Here is a 20,006-nt window from a genome sequence, read left to right on the forward strand (position 1 = left end):
CACCTGCAGTACCAGCAGTTTGCCACCTCCCTGCCAGCTGCACTATCTTTACCTCACACTACTCTCAGTTGATTGCTTCCGGCTTGTTCTCTAGCTGCTCATCAGCTACTGCAGTGATTCCAGCACCTCTGTTCCCCCTGTCAACTGAAGTTGACCTCTGTTGTGCAGTAAGATGTCTCTCAAAAGTCAGACTAGCATCCCAAATTTGGGGCTTTTTGACATTGATGTGGATTCTCGTGGCAATTTCATCCCAACACTTGATTTTTTTGCTGAAGACCTCAAACTCCACCAAAAATTTGGGGATTTTAAAGTTTGAGCTAGAAGTCTTTGAAATTGCTTCAATATCTTTCTGGGGCTTTTGCAAATTTCATTGGAATTCATCAACATTGAGGCCTAATTCATTATCCTGTGTGACATTAGGGAACATTGGAACTAGTTTCAAGTTTCAACTTTTGCATCACATTGTTAGCATCCACTTTAATATTTGGAGCCAACTTCGTTTGTTCAGCTGAAAGTTTTAAGCTTTTGAGTTCCTCGCATTTCTTTTGTGCTGCATTTGCATAAGTTCTTTGGAGTCTGGATAGCAGTTGGTTGGAACTATTAGTTATATACGAGCAATGTCAACTCAAAATGACTTATGAAAGATGTAAGTTGGATGAAACCAACTCGCTGTAGTGGGCAGATATGGTGAGACATGTATTTGTTGCAAAGCAGTTGTGGGTTTATCTTTTAGGCGTTGAGGTTACGCTAGCAGGGTTAGTGGTTGAAAGAAATGCAGAAGCATCTAGGACATCCATTGTCACTAGTGGATCATCAGTTCCAAATCTTGTGTCTCCCACAACAGCCAAACAAGCATGGGAGAAGTTTGCTTCTCTCCATTAGATGCATAATGAGGCACATCTTGTCTATTTGTGTAAGTAGCTTGAGATTGAGCACATGAGTGAGGGTGACTTTGTTGATGCATACATTGCTCACATCAAGGATCTCAAAGAAGAACTTGCAAATATTGATGAGATTATTCCTGATGCATCTCTTGTGTCACGATCAAATTTCTGGAGTCATTTCAAAGCTTTGCCACAACTCTTCATTTATTGGCAATATTTATATTCTTTTGAGGAGTCGGTCCCTTTTCTATTGCAAGAAGTCCTGTCTCGGGCAAACCACTCGAGCATCTTCATGGATAATCAAGCATTTGCAGCCAGCTATAAAGGGAAAGGGAAAACATCATATTAGTTTAACTCTAATAAAAAAGGCAAGGCAGTCTCTTCTTTGACTCTCATGGCAACAAAGATGATCATAAGCTTTCCACTGAAGGCACCGGTCAACAATATATTTGAGAGTTGTGTTTGGGGAAAATGCATTGTGCCTCTTTTCCTAAGAATGGAGTTATGTGTACATATTAAAATTTACAACTTGTGCATAGTGATGTGTGTAGTCTCATGCATAGTTGATGACATACGTTTCATAGTTCCATACATGTATGGGTATGATAGTATGGTTGAAGTATGATTCAAACCCCTAGCTTGAATCATACATTGCTCTAATTTTTTTTCCATAAAGAACTAGAAAAATATAATAATGATAAGTTGAACCTTAATATTAATCGTAAACATTTCAACGAAGCTTAACTTCAAAAAACAAGCATAAAAGACTTCGAAATTTTACAAGGGGACTATGAATTTTGAGATTATAATCAGCCTACTAAGATAGCAAAATGTCATGACTCATGGCTCATAAATTATAATGAGGCCACTAAGATCACAAAATGTCATGATGCATAATACATCATAGTACTCTGTACTCTAGACAATTCAAGAGATGGAAGGATCAAGGGTCAAGAATCTGAATTTTTTGCACATGCTGCTCTGGTTCTGCATAGTGCACAAGCTGATTATTGATCTTGTTGGTCCATACAAGTAGACCTAGGCTTGAGCATGCAGGCTATCACGAGTACGTGAAATTTTTTTGCGTTACTTAACATTTGGATTATTTAATCAAATGTCTAAATATGTGTTGCACATGTCAAGTGCATTGAGATTATTTAATATCTATGAACCAAGGACCTTAGAAAATCAATGGATGTCAAAGGTAAAAGTTGACTTAAGTAATATTGCATAGATACTAGGTGGTATCTGGTGCTAGAAATTGGTCTAAGACATTTTATTAGCCATAAGTGTCAGCTGTTGGTGACACTAGGGATTTGGCATTTAATGGTACTTAATGCCAATTCGAGGGCTAAAGAAGACTCAAGAATACTTGGGAGATAAGTTGGCCTAGCCAATTTAATTGTTGGTTGGCTAGACTAATTTGTTGGGTACTAAAATAATTATTAAATTAATTATTTAAAATTTAAGGCTGAACATTAATTTAATAATGCAGATGATGTTGGAAAATAGGATTAGAAGATTGCCACTCGGCAAAACTTGCCCATGCAAGTGGGAAAGACGTTGTTGAGGTTGGGGGGAGAGAGAGAGGGTCATTTCTGCCTTGTGCAAGTTGAGAGAGACAGAGAGAAGGCTGCCATGGCTGCTACAACAATTGACAGGCCATTTCCAGCCAGCAAGAGACCCTCTTGGACTTAGTGACGTGCCTTGAAGATACTAAAGCAATAGGTGATAGCAGTTGGAGGGTTGTTTCAGCCAAATAAACATCATATTCGGTGTGTTCCATCAATGGAGTCAACTTTCATGGCTGTCTAGAAAGGGCAGCAGCCGATTTCTTCCATTTTCATCTGAAATTTCTCTCTATTCAGCATTCTCTCTCATTCTCCAATCATTTCCAAGCCTTCCTTCATAGATCTCAATATTCTAATCCTTGGAGGCAAGGAAATTGTATTTTTCGTTGTTGTAACCCTAATTTATAGCAGAAATTGGGGTTTGACAGCAACCTCGGGAAGCCAACATTCAAATTTGGGGTAAATTTCATCTCCCAAGGAGTTATTGAAGGCCAATTCGCTAAGCAAATGAGGGGGCAAATCAATTTGAAGACTTGGTGGTCATTATTGACAGTAAGGGGCTTTTGGATTGTGAAGGGGATTGAAGGAATCCCATTGTATTCGAATTCAATTGCAATTAAAGATAAAGAAATATTGAAAGAGGTGCTAGTTTTGGGGCCAATAGGGTGTCCAATATCCAAGATTGATTAGTACATGTTTGTGTTTTAGCATTTTATTAATTATTGCTTGTTGTATTTAAATTATAATTAGGTTATTGCCATCTCTCCATGGAAGGAATGTTGGTTTCACAGGCTTCACATATAGGTAATTTGCACGAGAAAATGAAAAAACTGCAAGAAAAAACTTTGCTAGGCAAAAGTGGCAGCTTGGACAGTTATAAGTGGTCTTTAAAAAACCCAAAAAATGTCTAGGTATGAAATGGCTTTTTATACGTTTACATACAAGACATTAGTATGTTATATCATATGCGTCTGAATCTAACTATAGTCCCATGTGTGTTTATATTGAAAGAATTCATGGTTGAGAGGAAGATTTTTCATCAGTGCACTGCATCTTATATGCCTCAATAAAATGGTGTGGCTAAGAGGAAAAATAGATCTCTCATGGAGATGGCTCAATATATGCTAGTTTACAAGAAGTTGTTGAGAAACTGTTGGGGTGTAAAGGCCCTTTATTCACCTCCCTATATCGTACTCGTGTATTATTATGTTGTATAGGTGAATGCAACTTTACGTGCCCTAAGTATAAATACATTTTATTCTTTGTGTACCAACACATTGTTGGTACACCCAAATTAGATCGTACTCTCTCTTAGTCGCTCCCACTCACCTGTACACTCCTCCTGCTGTAGCACACTCTCAACAATTGGTATCGGAGCACAGGTTGTGCACGCTTCTTGAGACCACAAGCATTAGTCACAAGACTGGGACCAACGGGGAGTGAACAGTACTCGCAACCAGACGGATTGCTGGACAAGTTTGACGGATGATGGCTGATGGTTGACGTCCAGTGCCAGGGTTGCAGGCGATGGAGGAAGGTGCACATGGCTGACATCCAACGAGCAGGCCCAGGTGAAAGCTGCGACTAGCTGATGACTAGTGCCAAGTCCAGCAGGCAATAGGAGATGTGGGCCAATGCTCGCGACTGGGTAGCGGGGTTGAGCGGGCAGGCGCACGGGTAAATTTGGGATTTTGTGCAGATTTTTGGTAAATTTCTGCAGTATTTGCTCGTGTGGTGGCTGGTTTATGTAAAAGCAGTAGAGGTTTATTTCTTGTTGGGCAAGAAGAGCAGTGTGTTTGCTGGTTCAACTTGTGCTCTTGCAATTCAGTGCATTTACACTTGTGCTTGTGATAAAAATGGCAGCAACTTCTTCCAGTTCCGACATTAAGAGTTTGATGGAAGTCAAACGGTTTGATGGTTGGGGCTTTGACCTTTGGAATGACCGTATGCAGGGCATACTGTTCTTAAAAGATTGTGAGGATGCTTTGCAAGAAGATAAACCCACACAAATGTCTGATCCAAATCGGGCTAGAGTCAACAAAAAGGCTGTGGCTTATATAAAGATGGGTGTCATTGATGACATTTTGACAGACATTAAGGGCTTAGATACCGGTTATGCAATATGGGAGAAGTTGAAAACTACCTATGAGATCACCACACTTGTTAATCAGGTGCATTTAATGCGCAAGTTGGTGAATATGCGGCTGGATGAGTCTAAGCCTATAGCAGAGCACTTGAGTGCATTTACTGGTATTTTAAATCAGCTTATGGATGCTAATTTGGATTTTGATGATAAGTTGAGGGCGATCTTTTTTATCATGACACTGCCTAATTCCTAGGAGACCTTGGTGGTTTCTCTGAGTAATAACCCCAATCTCTCATATGATGGTGTGAGGGATTCAATCTTGAATGAAGAAATTAGACATAAATTAAGTGGAGAAGGTAGCAACTCAGCTTACAATGTAAGAGGCAGGGCTGAAAAGAAAAATGCAAATGCTGGACAGAGAAGCAGAAGCAAGAGCAAAGGAAAGGAAAAGAGCGATATTACCTGCTATCAGTGTGGTCGGAAGGGCCACAAGAAGCCTGATTGTAGGTATTACAAGAAGGAACAAGAGAGAAAGAAAAATACAGGAGACAAAAAGAATAAAGAGGATAAGACAGATGTATCTGAGGTAGCCAAAGGCAAGGAAAAGGCCAACGTGGCCTCCAAGGTAGTCATAGAGGAGCTCTCGGATGTAGAGGTTGATGTACTATGTGTAGTAGATTATGATGCCCTTGTATGTCACATGCAAGATATGTAGATTATCAAGGCTGATGTGATTGATGCACTTTTGTCAGTTGATGACGGTGTCACTCAGACTTGGATTGTAGACTCTGGTGTCTGTTTCCATGTAACTCCTTGCTTGAAATGTTTCGCTATGTTCAATGCAGGCAGTTATCGAAAAGTATATCTTGGAAACAACCATGCTTGCAGTATTGATGGGATTGGCATGGTACACTTGTCCTTGGATAATGGGCAAGAGCTTGTGTTGAAGGATGTCAAATATGTGCCTTGCATCAAGAAGAGTTTACTATCTGTTGGTCAGCTTGACTTGCATGGTTACACTACACTGTTTGGTGGTGGTTTGTGAAAATTGAAAAAGGATTCCATGCTAATTGCTAAAGGAACCAAGAAGGGCACTTTGTATTATCTGCACTGTAAGCTTTGAATGGCAAGTTTCTTGCAGTTGCTGAAATTGGCTGTCCTTTGGAGTTGTGGCACAAGAGATTAGGCCATATGAGCTAGAAAGGACTTGATGTCCTTACCTGTTTGAAGCATAGTTGCCTTCGTACGTCGTACGGACAGATTCATAAAGTATGATTCGTACGGCACCATACGATACGTATCCCTACGAATTTGTACGTTTTTTTGCGCCTGTTTAGGCCACGTCGCTTGTGCGTCTTGCGTCCTGCGTCACACGTTTCGTGCGCCCCCGCTTTTACTTTGCCTACCTACGTGGCACTTTTTGGGGGGTGGGAAGCCTTGGATACCTCAGCCCACCCCCTTTTCCAGCCATGCACTTCCCTCCCCATCCCTGTTTGGATTCCTTCTAGCTGGTAGCCCTCTCTTTGACTGTTGACCCCTCTTTGATTGTTTGAACTTTGACCCTTCTCTCATCTACAAAAGGTGCTCCTCTCCTCCATGCTTCCGCACCAATTCAACAAGCACTTGTGACTTACCATTCTCATCTTTCTCTCTTGGATCTTGATTCTTGAATGGACTTGTGATTTGTCATTCTTGAATCTCACCTCCCATCCACTCTTTCCCGCACCCTATCAAAGCATTTCCATTCTCAAATCTCATCTCCCATCCCCTCTATCCCGCACCCTATCAAAGCATTTGCCATTCTTATCTCCCATCCCCTCTCTCTCACTCTTACTCTTTCAACTTTACCCCAACCCTTGGGCCTCTCGAGTTTCTCTCCCTTTCAACTTTCAAGACTCAACTTTCAAGTTTCAAGAGTTGAGACTCAAGCATCTCTCTCTCTCTCTCTCTCTCTCTCTCTCTCTCTCTCTCTCTCTCGGACCTCTTTATCTGTCATCAGCACCATGACTCGTGAGAAGCACGAGGCCTTCAATTTACATGCGATCCATGTGGAGAGGGACACAAAGAAGTCCAACTCCCACCATTGGACATGGGAGTATTGCGGGAAGTGCTATACAAGTAGTGCAACTCGACTTCTCCAACATCTTTCCAAGACAGGGAGGCAAGTTGCTCCATGCAAGGAGATCCGTCAAAACATTGTGGAGGAGATTTTCGCCAAGATGATGAGAGGGGGATCCACAAGAGGAGGAGGAAGTGACTTATCGGCACCAACTCCTATGCCTACTAACAAGGAAGCATCCAATGTGGGTGTATCTTCAATCGATGCGGGAGAGGCCTCTACCATTGGTAGTGGGGAGTCCACATCTGCATCCGGCTCCGGTAAAAAAACAAAGAATGGAGGCTCATGCGGTACCGGAGAGACAATCCTCTCTCTCTCAAGCTCCTGGTCATGTACGCGGATCGGTTGCCTTTCTTAGAGAAAGATAACGACTTGCGGACATTGAAATCGCACACATGGTGATTGAGTGCAATCTTGCATTCAATGTTCTAAAGCAAGAGCAATGGAAGAATATGGTAAAAGCCATTGCCAATGTGGGTCCATGTAAAGGATGGACTGGTGTTACATACAATGACATGAGGACGAAAAAGATTAATGAAGAGAAGGAGAGGATTGATAGAGCCCTTGATCCTATTCGGGCCACATGGATAAAATATGGTTGCTCCATTTTCACTGACGGATGGAGTGATCGTAAGAAATGTGGCATCATCAACATACTCGTCTCACATCCACTCGGTACTTACTTTTTGCAGGCCGTAGATACCGGTAAGAGGGGAAGAAAAACGATGGGCCCATTCATCTAGTGCCACATTCAATAAGCTATCATTGAGATATACATTGCAATTTGCCTTTTAAATTTGTTTTACTTTCTTTCATTATGATAATATCATGATTCATAATTGAAATTTGATTTATGGATAATGGCATATGCATAACTATCTATCTCCCTATTCTAATAATTAATTTCTCTCTAGTATCTATGATCTATCTCGATTCTCTCTTTTCCCCAAAGCCGCAAGGCTCGAGTTTCAACTCTCTCTAGACTCTTTCTCTCTCTAACCTCCAATTTCCAAGTATTGTTAGTATTAAGTAATAAGTATACTTGTAATTTGTAAATTGTGGTTGTAGGTGGGTCCCTCAAATGTGGTGCAAGTTGTTACCGACAATGCATCGAATTGTCATGGTTTGCTTGAGTTTGAGTTCCCTACGATTGTGTGGACTCCATGTGTAAGTCATTGTTTGGACTTGCTCATGGAGGACATTGGAAAGCTCAAGTGGGTGAAGAGGGTGGTCCGCAAAGCTACATCAATTGTCACATTCTTCATGGTAAAGGTAAAGGTGCTTGCGGTGTATCGTGAGCATAGCACATTGGAGTTGAAGAAGCCTTCTTCAACTTGCTTTGCTTACATGTGGTTATTGCTGGAGCGCCTTTATAAGGTGCGGTCCGACAGTGGTGTCTACTCTATGGAATGAGTATCAACGGCCAAAGTGGGGGATCGATTAAGGATGTGGACTGCAGTAGCCACAGCCTCGGCCCACAGAAACTGAGGTGTTTGTCGGTGCTCCATCATGGTGCACGCCATCTCGATCACACTGCGGTTCTTCCGTTCAAGAATGCCATTTTCTTGAGGAGTGTTGGTGTTAGCAAACTCTTGGTGAATACCTTTATCTGCACAAAAACGAGCAAACTCATTAGAAACAAATTCACCACCCTTGTCGGATCGCAAGGTCTTCAATCGCCGGCCCGATCGGTTCTCCTCAAAGAGAAGCCAATCCTTGAAGTGGGAGAAGGCCTCCGACTTCAACTCCAAGAAATAGGCCCATGTCATCCTGCTGTAGTTATCCACGATCAACATGAAGTACAAGCTCCCTTTCAAGGACTCGTTCCTCATAGGGCCACAAAGATCCGTAGATACAAGCTCCATCGGTGAAGTAGACCGCCGCGAAGCTTACGCATGGCTGTTGGCTCACCACTATGTCCGGCAACCCTCGAACAAGCTGTCCACGTGACGCCCTCCGAAGATAATCTTAGTTGAGGTGACCAAACCGAGCATGCCATAGCTCTGACTGTGTCTGAGAGGTAAGAAGAAGAGTAGGGAGAGCGGTAAAAGACGTCAATTTGTAGATGCCGTTCTCCTCATATCCTGATGAGAGAACCTTCCTTGACCCACGATCAAGGACTTGCACCGAATCACTGTCAAACTCCACCAAAAGTCCACAAGTGAACAAATCTTATGAACCGAAAGTAGATGATACCCCAAACCTGGCACATGCAAGACCTCTGAGGTATGGGTACCACCATGTCCATCTGGAATAAGCTTGGGGAGCTGTCAACGATCCACTCTCGAGCCTGGGGAGCTATCATCGCACCATCAGAAGCCTTCGGTGTAGAGTCCTTAATGACTGCTAGATGAAGAAACGCAGCTGATGAGGGTGCAGCCACCGCTCCAGAATCCTTCGTGTCCTTCTTGTTGGTGTCCTTTTTGTCTTTGTCGGGGCAATCCTTCTTCCAATGGCCGGTCTTACCACAAATATGGCATGTGGATTCTTTTTCCTTGTTCTTCTTTGACTTGTTGTCCTCCTTCTTTTTCTTTTGGTCCTTCCCCTTCTTCTAAGAGGCTTGACCTGTCAAAGCTTCCGACTTGGAAGCATCCTGTCCCTTCAATTGTTCCTCTTGGTCCAAGACCATAGGAACCATCTCTTCCCACCGAAGAGTAGACTCACGCCTTGAAGCAATAAGGGCGGAGTAAAAAGCACCGAATCGTGGTGGCAATTGGGACAAGAGTGTGATCGCCATGTCTTCGGAGGAAATCGGCTTCCCCGCATTCTGAAGCTGTCTAAGCTTGTTAATGTGCTCCTGCAACGAAGAAGACTTGTTCACGGACAAGATCTGCATCTGCACCTCCAAAGAAACCCGCTTCATAAGGGTCATCCGGTTATACATCTGGTCAAGCTCCAGCCATATCTCCCGAGCCACCGTCAAGTGCTCGATGTGGGCTATCACGGCTGTAGTACAAGACAAAAAAAGAAAAGAACAAATCCGGGCATTCAGTTTGTCCCAGTGAGACTGTGCCTTGGCCAACTCCGCACGAGCATCGGAAGAGAGTTTGGACTCATCTCTCACCGAGGGCCGGTCGATCTCCTCTTGTACAAGCTCCGCAAAATTGTAAGACTCAAGGATGGCCAACATCATCACACGCCAGATGCGGTAATTGTCACCATCGAGCTTTTGATCTGCGGGAAGAGTCGGTAAGACAAGCACCTTCCAATCCATGATCGTCTGGAACTCCAAGTCAATCTCTGTAGACATCTTCACCTGTAATGCCTTCACTAACGCAAAAGCAGCCCCCTCTGACTGTGAAAACGCAGCTTGCTAGAGCTCTTTCTTCCGTGTCCCGAACTTTCTTCACCCGCCAGAGGCGATGAAAAAGTAAAACCTGCACTTGAAAGCTGAAAACTCAGCCTTCTTCCTCTTCAGACAGCAGCAAACAGTAGCAAATTCACCAACTGGACTCCTTTCCCGCGCGCCCACGCTCGCTTCAGCCTTGTTCCAATGCGCAGCCCTCTCGCTCGCCCTCGAACGTTGGAAACGCAGCCTTGTGTCGCGATGGAATCTCCTCTTCAGGTAGGTTCTTCACTCAGTTAGCCCTTCTTCACTGCTCTGATACCATGTCAGAGTGCAGCAATGCGAAAGCGTGGGACCAAGACTGAGAGAGAGAGAGAACGCAGATAGAAGAGAGAGAGAAAGAGACAGTGGAAGATGGAGATCTGCTGTATAAAGTGTGCTGTATACAAAGATATGCAGATATGTACATGGGCGCAGTGCGCGGGACTGCGTGTCTCCACCTCGACGATGCAACCTGCTGTTCACCTCAAAGTCCACTGCAGTCTGCACAATCTCCAGCCTGAAATCTGCAAACAGAAGTGTAATCTGCACGAATCTCCAGCCTGAAACCTGTGATTAGAAGTAAGTAAGACTGTGCTGAATATCGGCTATAAATAGCCAGAAAATATGCGCCCAGAATAGACAGGTCGGTTGCATTTAATGCAGCCGACTGACCAGTACAGGTTGGACTGCCACATGGCAATCCGACTGGTCAGTCCGACCAGTCTGCCGTACTCTACGGCCAGGGATCTGATATCACTAACAGACCGTGTAATTGCTTATGAGAGTCGTGTTCTCTATGATGCAAAGAGAAATTTGCAGGTCTATGAGAAAGAGCTCTTGACTGTAATTCAGGCACTTTTCACATGGAAACACTTATCTTTTAGGGGCTGATTTCATGGTGTAGATAGACCATTTGACTTTGCACTACTTCTTGACTCAGACAAAGTTATTTGAGAAGTATATGCTGTGGGCAAACTTCTTGTTTATGTTTCACTTTTAGATTGTACATATATATGGCAAAAAGAATGTAGTGCATGATGCACTATCTTGTAAGTCTCAGTTATCAGCTATCAATATGGTTTATCACACAGTTGGATGCCATGAAGGATTAGTATGCTATTGATTTGGACTTTGGAAATATATATAACCAGCTTTGTGATGGCCAGAGACATGATTGCTTTGTACTTCGAGAGGGCTTTTTGATGATGTATGGACGATTGTGTCACAAAGCAATTGAGGGCCAAGGTGATGACTGAGAGTCATGCTCCTCCTTGTGCAAGTCGTAGATGTATTGATGCCACAGTTAAGGCAGTTGGACACCTTTTTTATTGGCTAACTTTGAGGCATGATGCTAAGCAATTTGTCAGGACATGCATAATATGCCAGAAAGTTAAGTATGATAGCTAAAAGAAGCCGAGTTTATTGCAGCCCTTACCTATTCCTATAGGCCTTGGCAAAGCATTACTATGGATTTTATCTTTGAGCTTCCATGTACATCTACAAGAAATGATGGGATATAGACTATCATATGGAGGTTTAGTAAGCAGGCCCACATCATTCCAATGAAGAAAAAGATAAAGGTTGATCATATAGCATGTCTTTTTATGCAGCATGTGTTTTGAAGTACCATGGTATAACAAAGTCAATCATTAATGATCGTGACCCATGGATGACAAGTTTGTTTTGGAAAGGATTATTTAAGAATATAGGCATATCGTTGAAATTCTCTTCATCCTTCCATCCACAAATTGATCATCAGTCTAAGGATGCTAACTCCACAATTTTAGATCTTTTGAACTACTATATATCAAACCACAAAGTATTATGGGAACAGTATTTGCCATTGATTGAGTTTTCATATAACAACATAGTGCATAGTTCCATTGGTAAGGCTCCTTTTGAGGTGGTAGAGGGTGTAAGAAAGTACCCCCTATTTTGCACACAAAAGATAAGATCTTTGAGGCTAATCGTTATATGTTGAGTATGGATGCAACTTATCAAAAGGTTAAATGTGTGCTTCAAAGATCAGAGGATAAGCAAAAGAGAGCAATTGATTGTCATAGGCGTGCTTTGCACTTTGCAGAGGTGATTATGTGTTGTTGCGTTTTGAAAAGGCATGGTTGAAAAAGACAAGGGGCAAAAAGAGATTATATCCAAAGCTAAGTATGCGATACTATGGGCCATTGCAAGTAATGGAGAGGATCAATGATGCATGTTATAGGCTAAAATTGCCTCCACACTAGTGGATATACAATGCCTTTTATATGAGCTTGCTTAAGGCCTTTTCATAGTGATATGTGAGAGGATGTATTTGCTGAAATTCAGCTTGAGGTTGAAGAGCTTGAGGAGATATTGGTACCAAAGCAGATTTTGGCACATAAAGAGCAAAAGATTAGGGGTAAGGTTTCCAAATGTTACTTGGTAAAGTTTCAGAACTATTCACTAGTGGATGCCAAATGGATAGAGAAGGATGACTTGGCAGACCATCCTCAGTTGTTGTAGCCTTACCTTGATGCTTTCCAGTTAGAGCTGACTTCAGATTGTGCTCAGTCAAGTTCAAAAGAGCAGGGGTCCAAAGTACTACTTGATGGTCGTGAGGGAACTAGCACCTCCGCTTCTCAGTGATGGACAACTCTAAAAGTAGTGGATGTTAGATATATTTAGCATATATTCAGGGTACTGTAGCTGACAGTATGTTTGTTGAGAGATCACTAGTCAGTGTCCTAGGCACTATGTTTGGTATGCATATGGTATGGTTTGTTATCTACACCTTTGAAACTATACATTTGCATCTGTTAATGATCATTTGGGGTTGATTATTTAATGTTGGTTTTCAATATATGGTCATTAATTTTCAGTGATATTTAGCTGATTTTATGAATAGCAACATATGTCATGATGCCATTGATGTTTCAGCCATGGTTTATATTGGTTTAGTTTTGTCAGATTAATTGAGCTCATGATTAATGGATCCATCACACGAGAAATTGGTAATATTTTTGAGATTCTTTGCGAGTCTTATGTTATGTTCTGTTGGCTAGTAATTTTCAGCATGTGTTGGGCATATAGAATGGTTGAACAATAGTGTGCAATGTTGTGTTGACTATGATGTGCTGTGGAAATTTCAATGCAATAATTTGCTTTTGATGCATCTAACAGTGCAATCAAGGATGATTGCAAGGATTTTAAGGGAAGGGAGCTATCATGAGGACATGTATTTTTGCAAGCCTCACTTAACATGTGGATTAATTTTTAATCACATGTTTAAGTGAATGTTGCGAATGTGAGTTGCAATTGAGGTTAGTGCTTATTAATGAGCTTGGGTCCTAAGGGAATCAACAAATGTCAAAGGTAAAAGTTGCAGTATTATGTTGCACAGATACTAGGTAGTATCTAGTGCCAGTTATTGGCGTACGTCATTTATTTGGCCATAAGTCTCAATTGGTGAGACTAGAGATGTGGCGTTTAGTGGTACTTAATGCCAATTTGATGGTTAAAAATGGCATAGAAACAAACTTTTTTTTTTGCAGGAAAGGTTGTCACTTGTTGAAATTTTTCAAAGGGAGTCTGGGAAAAACACGAGGAAGATTGGGAGAGCAAAAATGAAGCCTTAGAGAGAGAAAGAGAGAGAATCATTCATTCTAGTTGGAAACATATCGTGAGGAGCTAGAGCAGCCAGCTGAGTTTCAGCTCATTACCAACATGCATTTGCGGATTTGGAGTAGTCAACAGCTGCATGAGATCCTACGCAGGAGGCTGAAGGCCTTAGCAATTTTGGGTCTCCAAGTGCAAAGGACGGCATTTATTGTTGTTGGGACTGGGCAGCAGTTGCATTTGATTGATTTTCAGTCATTTTTTGATACAAAACTTTGAATTTTCTCTCTTCTCAGCATTCTCTCTCATTTCCTTGCCATTTCACAGCCATGCTTCAAAGATCTGAGCATTTGGACCCTTGAAGGTTGAGGAATTTCAGTTTTCTTTGCTATGAACCCTAATTTACAGTAGAAATTAGCATTTAGCAGCTGGCTTAGGAAGCATCCCAAACATTGAAGGCTCCAAGATCTGAATTATTTAAGATTGAAGGTGATTTTCAGCTTGAATCACGTGGAGGATCTTCCAGCCATCAAATTTGGGGTATTTCCACTCTTCTCAAAGTGGGTGAAGGCCAATTAACTGCCAAAATCAAGGGGCAAACTAGAATGAAAACTCGCTGGTCACTTTGGACAGTAAGTGGAGTTTGGATTGCGAAGGGGATTGGGACAATCCCATTGTAAATTAATATCTACTTCAATGAAGCTAAAGAAATACTGAAAGGGGTATTAGTTTTGGGGCCAACCAACTATCCATTGTCCAAAGATTAGTAGGTAAATTTGTATTTTCAGTATTGCAATGAATGCTTAGTGTTGTATTAGGGAATTACTACCCATCCATTGAAGGAAGATTGGTTTCAATCTCTCTTTTTATTTCTTTTTTTCTAATCATCCAAGGAGCTATCTCTTTCAGGGGGTTTCTAAGTAGTTCCCATGGTCTCTATGTTGAGCCTAAGAGATATGCTTAAGTTTGGACCCCTAATCATGTGCATTTTGCCTTTGAGCCATGTTGGCTTTTGATTGGCCTATCAGCCATACACGCGCAAATTTGAATCAAACCCAACTATGAATCTTTAACTTGTTGGTAAAACATATCGTATTCTACCTCCGGTTGCAAATATCTTCCTATCTTTGTAGATCTCCTATTAGAATCTCTTGTATGGGATTAGACATTGCCTCTTTTGAGGTAAGACCTTTTCCTATTTCATTTCTTTGTGTTTCATGCCATGGATTTAGTTACCTATGATCTGAAGGGGGGTTTGTTAGTTATTTTATCACCTCTATGTGTATGTGTGTTTATCTACACCTCTTAGTGTATAATAAGGTTCAAAGATTATTGAAATCCCTAGATCTATATAATGAGACCCTAGTTCTTGTAATCCAAAATATCATCTATCTCATCAATTTGTTAGATTCTCTCTCTCTCTCTCTCTCTCTCTCTCTCGCGTGCGCTTGCACGCCCCCTCCTCCTCTCCCTCCCCCTTGTAAAGCGTAAATGTATTAATAATTGGAAAAGTAGAGGAGTCACAAATAGACTAAACAAATATTGAGAAACCCTTTAGCCACAATTTGCGTTTTTGCGTTTAGGGTTTGCAGCCCCAAAAAGGGGCGCCACCCTAGATTGAATGTGCCTATTTATATGTCTCTTTCTCATTCATTCCTTATGGTTGATTCATTCAGTCCGTCACCTCTTCTCTCCAACCTCTCCACTACCCTTATATCCCTTTAGGACATTACGGTTCATGGTTCGTGGTTGTCTTCATCATCTTCCTTGTACTATGACACCCTTGTATCACATTCACTCCATGATTCAGATCTTTATCATTCCATTCATCAGAGTTTCTTCTCTCTTCTCTTCTTAGTGTTTACCGAGTTCACTCCGTGTTCCTTCCCGCAAACCCTACTGTCTCGCTGGTACGTTGTCTTTTGGCATGGTATCTGAGGTGGATCTGCTTAAACAATGGCAAAGATCATTCACTCCAATGAAGGCAAAGATCGGTAGCAGGTTCAGCATCCATTTCTCTTCTTCTTCCGCTGTATCAGTATTCCTATGTCTATGCCTACTTCTATGCCTATTCCTCTAGCGGTTATCAGACCATCTGCCAAACCGACTATGGAAGAAATGGAGGCTCTAAGAATTTACGAGGCGATAAGCCCTCCTAGAGACCACCCCATTCCCATTGTGAGGAGGTTTGCCCCACCTACTTTCAAGTAGAATGGCTTCTACACCCCACATCTCCTTCATAGTCTACTCCACTGAGAGTCCGCGACTGTTCCCCACCCTTGGCTCATCTTGAGTCTTCTTCCCCAGCCTCTTCCACTCAGGTTCGAGAGGCCACTTTTGTTTGCTTTCCAGCTGCTTCTTCCAAGCCCCAGATACGTTCTTCGGCACGATCGGTGGCACTTCCTTCGTCATCTGATGCTTCGCAGTCCATGAGCCATGAGTGGTTGGATTTCCTTTCTCTCTCAGACTGGGATTCAAAGGGGGATTTTCTTACTTCGCCCTTAGAGGGGGCTTCCAGTTCTTCTTCGGCTTCAAAGGGGGCTGCTACTTCTACTCCTTCCGATTTAGAGAGGGACCCTATGTGCCATGAAGTTCTTCACACACCACCACCTTTCGCTTTCGAGGAGTGGCTCTCTTTTGAGCAATCGTTTCCTCTACTCGTACCCAGGATCTAGAGGATCTACCTAGATCGGGGCCCTTGGATCTTCAACAGTGACTTGGTGACTAGGTCTTTGTATTCCTTCTCGAAAACCTCTCAAACGAGCAATATGACTTCGCACACTAGAATGGGAATCAAAAAGGGAGGCATTCTGGGTAGTCCAGCTATGCCAACAGCCTAGAAGCTTAGGGAGTGAAACATAATCTTCACATGCACCTGCACATGATTTGACAATTTAGGCTTTCCAAACACCCAATCATGGGAACGCATAATAGTTCCCACCACATGGTGTCAAATCTCAAACCAAAGGGGCGAGATTCTTATTGCACATCAATGGTGACACGTCTCCACACATGTAGTGTAGAAGAAGCATAAACCATTAGGGATTTTGCATCTAGAAAGTGCAGAAGCAAGAGGGAGACCACACACCATGCAGCAAGTAAATATTTTGCATTTGAAGGGGGTTTTATTGATCCAACCCTCCATTAGGGTTGATTTCCACCATGTCATCCTTTTGTGGAGGCCACAAATGGAATTGCTGTTAATTGCTAGCTAGCCGTCCTTAATAAGCAAATGATAAATCTAATTAATCAAGGCATGCCCCCCAAATGTGGCAGTTCCTTCAGTCTCCAGTCTTACCAAGGACTATCTAGAAGAAATCCAAGGGCTACTGATCATGCAAGCATGTTTTTTAGAGTAATCAAAATGACCTACACTTCAACTGGATGAAAGAAGGTGGACGGCAGTATAATCATGCAATGGTGAGACAACTTCAATCATGTGAATTGGGAAATGTGTGGGGTGCAATTAGTTTTGATATTCCAAGATAATGGAATGTTGCTGTAGGTTATCCATCTATTCTCCTTTTGACTAGGTTGACTCTTGTAATTCCTTTTCTGTGAAGATTTTAGAGTGTTATTGTTAAGCTACAAAGATGCATTGCAAACTTCAAAACCTTAATCAGCTCTTTTAAACAGCCCCAAAACTAAAAAATTACCTAACTTTACTAAAAATTATTAAAGTTTTCTATGTCCCACGAGCAACCCCCAAGCTTTGAGAGGATCCTCATCAATAACTAGAGGGCTGCCCAGCCTCTTAGTCTTAAACCTTGTTTTGCAGATTCTCTTGCATTTGGTGCCGTGTCCCATTGCTGTCTACACCCCTGATTTGGCAGGGTACCTAAGTCTGTGGTGTTGTCCATCAACCCAGTGCCTTGTTGAGCCTCCATCCACTGCTGCATTTGCTGATTACGCCTTGTTTTAGCCTGTTCAGAGCTGCTGCACACCTGATGACTGTTGAATGGCTGAACAGCTGGCATTTATTGCACACACTGTCTGTATAGCCAGCTTGTCACCCAGTCTCCAACACCTTGTGTTTTCAACCTGCAGATGCCGCCCTGATCTTCCTCTACTTCTGAGAGCTGTCTACTGCATTGTCGGTACTGCGTACTTCACCAGATCAGTCTACATCAGATTCAGCCTTGCATTTTTGGGACAGTGCAGCCTGCATTGCTGTCTACTGCCTTTACAGCAGGGCTGGTCACTGCACAAAGGGTGCCTGCTGTGATTCGGGACCCGTTCAGAGTTGACACACTCTCCAGTTCATATCTACCTTGGTCCATTCTAAGACAGGGAGGTTCAAGATTTTATATTCAGTCTTGCATAGTGTATTTATTGCATTCCTTCTTCTCTTACTTCGAGTTACTCTTCACCTTTGAGTTCTACTATCTAGTATCATTGTGTTTTGTCGTACACTTAGTGTTACACTCTTTGCATAGTGTGTCTATTGCATTCATTCTTCGCATACTCTTAGTTACTCTGCACCTTTGAGCTCTACTGTTCTATCATTGTGTTTTTTCATACACTTTGTGTTATCTTCTGTGCTTGAATATTTCTTTATAGGTATGTTAATAGTGGATACCTAGATCTAAGAATCATAGCATGTAGTGTACTGTATTTTGTTGAAGGTAGGCATGTTGTTTGCATAGGTGAGTACTAGCAGCATCATTTTGCTGGTCAATCACATGTTTATGAAGATATGTGTATGTTTCACAGTAGGCATTCTTCTTGTAGCTGCTGTTTGTTCAACCTTTTAGCCTTCAATGGTTATGAAGGATGTACATGGATTTTTTCTTGTGGTTGAAATCATGTATGAAGATGAGGCTTTGCAGATGTTTACTGTCTATGGAGCAAATGAAGTTGCTTTTTGATGCTGATTTCATAGGATCTGTAATGTTTTATGCTATGCTAAGCCAGGGTTTGTTATGGAGGACTTTAGGGGCAAGTGTCATGCTGCCGAGACTGAGAAGCCAAGCCCTACCCACTGCTCTTTTTAGTATATAGTCATTTATGTCACCATGTGTGTGAAGAACATACACATTACTAAGCTGTTAATGCAATGGCCTTACTAAAAATAGTCATTAAATTTTTTTAGCAGAACAGAAAGCTTATAAAATCATTATGTTACAATAACTAAATTAAGGCCTTATTTTCAAATTGGCCAAGTCCACGGTCTTATTGGTCCAATGCCTAGGATTTGGCAAAGCTCTATGGGACCATACTCCTCATTGTATGCAGCTAGGGAGGACTGAGTCATCTTATTAGTCTCATAATCCCATAACCCATCTTGTTGCTCCTTCAAGATATGCCCACATTAGGGGGTTCATTCATCCACTCGCATGTACCCAGGGCCCACAGAACTAGGCAGTATCAATCTGTTCCATCACGGTGGTGACTCACGAAAGGTTCACTCAAAGAGAGGTGTGCAGATCAGGAATAGATGAACCAGATCACTGGCCACACGAGATGATGATAGCCATATCCTCCAACTGAACAGTCTTCCCAACTGAATGATAGGCATCATTGGCTGGATATCTTAATTGGGTGACTGGAGATGTGACAAAAGGTTTGAACTTTGAAACCATATTTTTCAACTGAACAGTCATGCGAAGGGATACCAATTCACATCCCAAATCTCGTCCATCTTGTTGATACAAGTCCTCATGGTGGGGAATAACAGATAGAGAGCTGTCTTAACTTCATGTCCAAGGTAATCTAATGGGCAAAGGGGAAAAGTTTGGCCTAGTAAATCTTTGACAACTGGATCTGGATCGCAGAGGCTGTACAGGTATGCCATGCATGCACAAGAAATGCATCAGTGCAGTTCGGGACAAAAATGAATGGGCACGAGATGTGAGCTGATCCCAAAGTGCTGCATGATCCACCAAAGGACCTGTCTTTAGATCAAGAATGGGCCATGGAATGGGGAGACTGACAAACTCCTCAAGGTCAAATGTGTCGAGGATGGTCTCAACTTTGCAGCTCCAAAGAGAATAGTCTGTCCTGTCCAGTTTTTGGGCATCGGGAAGAGTGGGTAGGACACGCACCTGAATGGATGGTGCCATGAGAGCGAGGCGAGGAATAGATGTTGCTGAGGGAGGGGAGAGGAAGGGGGACAGGAGATGGGACAGAAGACAAAATGCTGCTCATCTTGGCAACCTGTTATGATGGCTTCTCCATGGAAGAAGCAAGGGATGAGGGTCTGCCAAGGGAATGGGAAGCCTCCATGCCTGAGAAGAAGAGTTCAAGCCTGAGGTAAACCAGCAGGGGAAACACAAAGAAGAGAGAATGAACAAAGAGAAGAGGGAACAAAACCTGAATAATGCTTTTCAAAGTCAGACTGAAATTGACAGCAGACTGAGGCCATGTATGCATAGTAACAGGGAAGGCCATTTTCTAGCTTTCCATCCCAAACTCTATCCCATCC

The 20,006-nt window shown here is 42.4% G+C and overlaps 1 protein-coding gene across 1 annotated transcript in view; it reads left to right on the forward strand.

Moving 5' to 3' along the window:
• The window catches only part of MTR4 (RNA helicase, ATP-dependent, SK12/DOB1 protein), a 58,200-nt gene that overhangs the window by 35,119 nt on the left and 3,075 nt on the right, over window positions 1-20,006 (forward strand). The window lies entirely within an intron of this gene.

Source organism: Lygodium microphyllum, chromosome 8, assembly GCF_053477565.2.
Source record: "Lygodium microphyllum isolate KBCC chromosome 8, Lygodium_microphyllum_v1.1.10, whole genome shotgun sequence".
Taxonomy (NCBI): domain Eukaryota; kingdom Viridiplantae; phylum Streptophyta; class Polypodiopsida; order Schizaeales; family Lygodiaceae; genus Lygodium; species Lygodium microphyllum.